Here is a 5,924-nt window from a genome sequence, read left to right as displayed (position 1 = left end):
ATGCCCATCATTGTTTTTAACAAAAATGAATGACACTTGGCAGGTCCTCAACTTTCCATTGTGTATTTTTGCCAGATCTTGTAGTTGTGTTTTTGTATTCCGAGCACTGCTATGACAGCTGTAGAAGCAGCTTGGCGATATCAAATGAGATTGGCCCTGTGGCTGGAGAATGACACAGAGAATTTGTACTGGAATGTGAATGGAGGCACCAGTGTTTTCACATGGTCTAGTGACTGCATTCTTCAGAAGCTGCTGACTTACCCTCCATTGAAACACCTGCACTCAAGGGGTGATCTGCCAAGTGAAATGTTTGGCAGAGAGGTACGTAACTAGTGAAATTGTATGTGGTGGAATGGTGAAGTACAGCTCATGTGTGCATGGAAATCTGTCTTAAACACTATCAATTGTTACAGTGCCATTACTGTCAAAATCTTGGAGCGTTAGTAGTTCAGTCACATTGCTTTAGTGATATGGAGCCTAGCCACTGACATAGTAGGACATCCTTATCCTGTTCGCTGGCCACTGATCTTAATAGCTTTGGAATAAATTGTGTTCAGGAACATGAGGTTGGTTTCTTGGTAGCCTGCCAAGCAAGAGTACAGCATTCACATCACCTCAAAGATGGTATTTAGACAGATTGTCGAAGGTGAACAAAAGACTGCCTTTGTTGATTGTGACAAGTAGGTTGAGTTTCCTTAAGAATCCATTCCTGCCAGCTTTCTAACTACCTTTGGTACCCATTTACCGCTGTTCAGCTATGATGTGATTATCATGTTGAGGGATGTTTATAGCTGAACAAGTCCTGTGCCTGAATTGTTACGTCGGCCGGCGGGCGGGATTGGCAGGTCTGGGATCGGCCGGGGAACGGACTGCGATCGGCCCCCTGACCGCGATTTTACACTGGCTGCCAATTAGCAGCCAGCCAGCGTGATGTGCGCACTGAGAAGCTCAGCACTGCCGGGGTGGGGGCGGGAGGAAGGCGGTCGTTGACATCGATGCAGGTGCGGGCCACGCTGAGAGATAGCTCCCTGAAAGCAGAGAGCTGCGTCAAGGAGCTGAAGACCTGAAAAATCAAAAATAAAGGTTTCAGAAGCTGAAAGAAAGTGTCTATGCATCATGATAGGTCACCTGAAAATTTAGCTAATGAAAGTGCTGTCCACAGAAATTTAATTATGTTTCATTTCATCACGGAAACCCATCCCACCTGTGGATGAGGTTTGATGGAAAATGCAAAGGCCGCCTGGCTGATTCACCCGTCCACCAACCGTAGGGTTGGATGGGCAACGAAAACTTGCAGAGAATTGCGCCATTAATGGGCTTAATTGCCCTCTTAATTGTCAGCGGGGGCAGGCTTCCAACTTCCGTGTGCACCTGCCGGCCGAAATATCGTGCGGGCGCAGGGTGACGTCACGCCCGATTTCACACCGTTTTGAGTCAAGCGCGTGCCCACCGAGCTAAAGATTCTGCCCCTGGTATTATCCTGAAAGAGAACAATATCAGTCAGTCATCCTCAACAGAATTATTGACCTGATTTTTTCCTGAGCTGCAGATGACACACTGGGCAGGGTTTTGGGTTTCGGGACGGGACTCCGAGATCGAGGCCAAATAGGGACGGTGCCCTGCATAATAGGCTAAATTTTATGCAACACGATGGGTTCGTGGGAGTGCAACTGGAAACTTGTGGCTGCTTCGCCTCGCTTGTGGGTTCGGAGGCTGAGTCACTGCGTTTGAGCGGCAGCTAGTCAATTAATGGGCGGCCTGGCAGGAATGCCGGCAAATGTGATACCGTCATCCAGTGGCAGGGCTGGGCCATGACCCAGAAGCAGCTGCCGGCGGCCGATTGAAAAGACCACCGGCACTGATCGCTGTCAGTGCTGCATTGCCTGCACTCTCTTAGAGGCAGTAAAGGGAGCTAAAGAACAAAAGACGATGCAATAGCAAGAGAGAGGCGGCATACCAAAACATTGGCAGACAATCTGGCAACCTGGTGGGCACTTCTAGTCCCAGCTGCCAACCCTGCCAATGGCAGGCTACCCTATACACCAGGGCATCCCTTTCTGATCTGAGTGATCACCCGTCAGGAATGCCTGGAGGCCGTGGCAGACACGAGACTGTTCAGCAATGACTCTGTGTCTGTCCTCCTCCAAGCTGTCACAGAAGGGCCAGAGGTCCCCTTCCCATAGGATGAAAGAAAGAGACATTTCCCCCCGAAAACCAGGCAAGCCTGGTTTGAGATGGCAGGGGAGGTCTGCAGCCGTAGGGTTATCTGGAGAACCTGTCTGCAGCGCTGCAAGTGGGTAGACGATGTTCTCCGCTCAGCCAGGGTAAGTGACAAACATCACTCTCCATGTGAGAGCACACAGATGGGTGTGCTTGTGGGTGAGGTGCATGGTATGAGGTTGACATGTGTTGAGACTCAGGGCACAGAGAAGCCAGCTGCTGCAGATGACCATTATAAAGGTCCTACCATGAAGGATGCTGGCAGAGCATTAGCGGCGGTTCTGCATGACCACTCGCAAAATGTGAAGCAACTGGCTGGAATAGCAGTAGAGCCCATTGCCCTGCTGTGCAACAACATCTGCCTGGGATTCAACTCATTACAGAGCACTGCGGAGGTAGTGGTGCCTGCAGCAGCTCTTGCAAACTGCACCCCTCTCTTCATGAGAGATCCATGCATCAATCAGCTCAAGATGAATGTACTGAATACAATGGCTGCAAATCTGTGGGTGCCAAAATCTGGAGAGGAGGTCAACTGGATTATAAAGTGAACAGGGAAGCATCTCGGAAGATCAAAGGATAAGTATCTAGTTCCAGGGAGCAGAGTCGGAGGGTGGAGTTCCAGAGAGGTGAAGATAAAAACCTTACCTCGGGGATTCGCAGCCTAGTTCCAGGGAGCAGAGTTGGAGGGCGGAGTTCCAGAGAGGTGAGTATAAAAACCTTATCTCAGGGATTCACGGCCTAGTTCCAGGGAGCAGAGTCGGAGGGCGGAGTCCCAGAGCGGTGAGTATAAAAACCTTACCTCGGGGATTCGCGGCCTAGTTCCAGGGAGCAGAGTCGGAGGGCGGAGTTTCAGAACGATGAGTATAAAAATCTTACCTCGGGGATTCTTGGCCTAGTTCCAGGGAGCAGAGTCGGAGGGCGGAGTCCCAGAGCGGTGAGTATAAAAACCTTACCTCGGGGATTCGAGGCCTAGTTCCAGGGAGCAGAGTCGGAGGGCGGAGTCCCAGTGTGGTGAGTATAAAAACCTTATCTCGGGGATTCGTGGACCTCGGGTCTTAAAAAAAAAATTAAAAGTGGCGTCACAGTAAATCTGTGACCTGATTGGCTGGTAGAGAATCTACACTGAATTTGAAACTAAAAGATTGTTAAACTAATTAAACCAAATAAATTAATCACTTAATTAATAAGTAAAGGGTATCTAGACCAGAATTAGGGGATTATTGTTCTTAGAATCTAGCCCTAGGGAACGTATAGTTAATAAGGAGTCAATAAGCAGTTATTAGATTTAAATTAATTTATTAAATAGTTCTAGAAATGGCAGTTGCTGGGGTGAAGTGCTTCACCTGTGGGATGTGGGAAATCTGTGATGCTTCAAGTGTCCCGGACAACTACATCTGCAGGAAGTGTACCCAATTGCAGCTCCTCACAGACCGCATGGATCGGTTGGAGCAGCAGTTGGATGCACTTAGGAGCATTCAGGTGGCGGAAAGTGTCATTGACAGGAGTTTTACAGACGCGGTCACACCCAAGGTACAGACAGATAGATGGGTGACCGCTAGAAGGGGCAGACAGTCAGTGCAGAAATCTCCTGTGGCTGTCCCCCTCTCTAACAGGTATACCATTTTGGATTCTGTTGGGGGGATGGCCTATCAGGGGAAACAACAACAGTAGCCAGAGCAGTGGCACCACGGCTGTCTCTGTTGTTCAGCAGGGGGTGTCAAAGCACAGAAGAGCAATTGTCATAGGGGACTCTATAGTCAGGGGCTCAGATAGGCGTTTCTGTGGTCGTGAAAGAGACGCCAGGATGGTATGTTGCCTCCCTGGTACCATGGTCCAGGATGTCTCTGATCGGGTATGGAACATTCTGAAAGGGGAAGGAGAACAGCCGAGGTCGTGGTAAACATTGGTACTAATGACATAGGCAGGAAGAGTGACGAGGTCCTGCAGCGGGAGTTCAGGGAGTTAGGCAGAAAGTTAAAAAACAGGACCTCTAGGGTTGTAATCTCAGGATTACTCCCTGTGCCACGTGCCAGTGAGGCTAGAAATAGTGCAGCTGAACACATGGCTGAACAGATGGTGTAGGTGGGAGGGTTTCCAATATCTGGATCAGTGGGATCTCTTCCGGGGCAGGTGGGACCTGTACAAGAAGGACGGGTTGCATCTAAACTGGAGGGGCACCAATATCCTGGCTGCGAGGTTTGCTAGTGTCACTTGGGAGGGTTTAAACTAGTATGGCAGGGGGATGGGAAACAGAGCAATAGGTCATCAGGTGAAATAAATAACTGGGAACCAATGAATATGGCCTGTAGGACTAAGAGGAAGGGCAGGCAGGGAGAAATTACTGAACACAGTGGGACGGGGGTCTGAAATGCATTTGTTTCAATGCGAGAAGTACAACAGGCAAGGCAGATGAGCTTAGAGCCTGGATTAGTACTTGGGACTATGATGTTATTGCTATTACAGAGACTTGGTTGAAGGATTGGCCGATAAATGTTCCAGGATTTAGATGTTTCAGGCAGGATAGAGAGAGATATAGAAGAAGTGGGGGAGTTGCACTGCTGGTTAAGGGGAATATCACAGCTGTATGACAGGAGGGCACCTTGGTGGGCTCATGCAGTGAGGCAATATGGGTAGAGCTCCAGAATAGGAAGGGTGCAGTCACAATGTTGGGGGTTTACTATAGGCCTCCCAATTGCAGGTGGGAGATTGAGGAACAGTTATGTAGGCAGATTTTGGAAAGATGTAAAAGCAATAGGGTTGTTGTGGTGGGTGATTTTAACTTTCCCTATATTGACTGGGAAATCACTTAGCGCTAGGGGTTTGGATGGTGCAGAGTTTGTATGGTGCATCCAGGAGGGCTACCTGAGACAATATGTAGATAGTCCAACTAGGGAACGGGGAATACTGGACCTGGTATTTGGGAAGGTGGTCGAAGTTTCAGTAGGAGAGCATTTTGGGAAGAGTGACCATAATTCAGTAGGTTTCAAGGTACTGGTGGGTAAGGATAACAGGAGTCCTCGGGTTAAGGTGCTTAATTGGGGGAAGGCTAATTATAACAATATTAGGCAGGAATTGAGGAATCTAGACTGGAGGCGGATGTTTGGGGGAAAATCAACAACTGACATGTGGGGGTGGTGGGGGGGGGGGGGAGGGGGGGGGGGTGGGGGGGGCTTTCAAACATCAATTGATAAGAATTCAGGACTGGCATGTTCCTGTAGGCTGAAGGATAAGCATGGCAAGTTTCAGGAACCTCGGATAATGAAGGATATCGTGAGATTAGTCAAAAAGAAAAGGGAAGCATTCATAAAGGCTAGAAGGTTGGGAACAGATGAAGCCCCTGGAGAATACAAAGAAACTAGGAAGAAACTTAAGCAAGGAGTCAGGAGTGCTAAAAGGGGTCATGAAAAGTCACTGGCAACAAGGATTAAGGAAAATCCCAAGGCCTTTTATACATATGTAAAAAGCAAGAGGGTAGCCAGGGAAAGGGTAGGCCCATTCAGGGACAGAGGTGGGAATCTGTGTGTGGAGCCAGAAGAAATGGGAGAGATACTGATTGAATACTTCTCATCAGTATTCACCAAAGAGAAGGACTTAGCGGTCGATTTGTCTAGGGAAGAATGTGTAGATAGCCTGGATCATGTTGAGATCAAAAAAGAGGTGTTAGGCATCTTGAAGAATATTAAGGTGGATAAGTCCCCAGGGCC

This window comes from Carcharodon carcharias, chromosome 2, assembly GCF_017639515.1.
Source record: "Carcharodon carcharias isolate sCarCar2 chromosome 2, sCarCar2.pri, whole genome shotgun sequence".
Classification (NCBI taxonomy): domain Eukaryota; kingdom Metazoa; phylum Chordata; class Chondrichthyes; order Lamniformes; family Lamnidae; genus Carcharodon; species Carcharodon carcharias.
Note: the sequence above shows the minus strand (reverse complement) of the source record.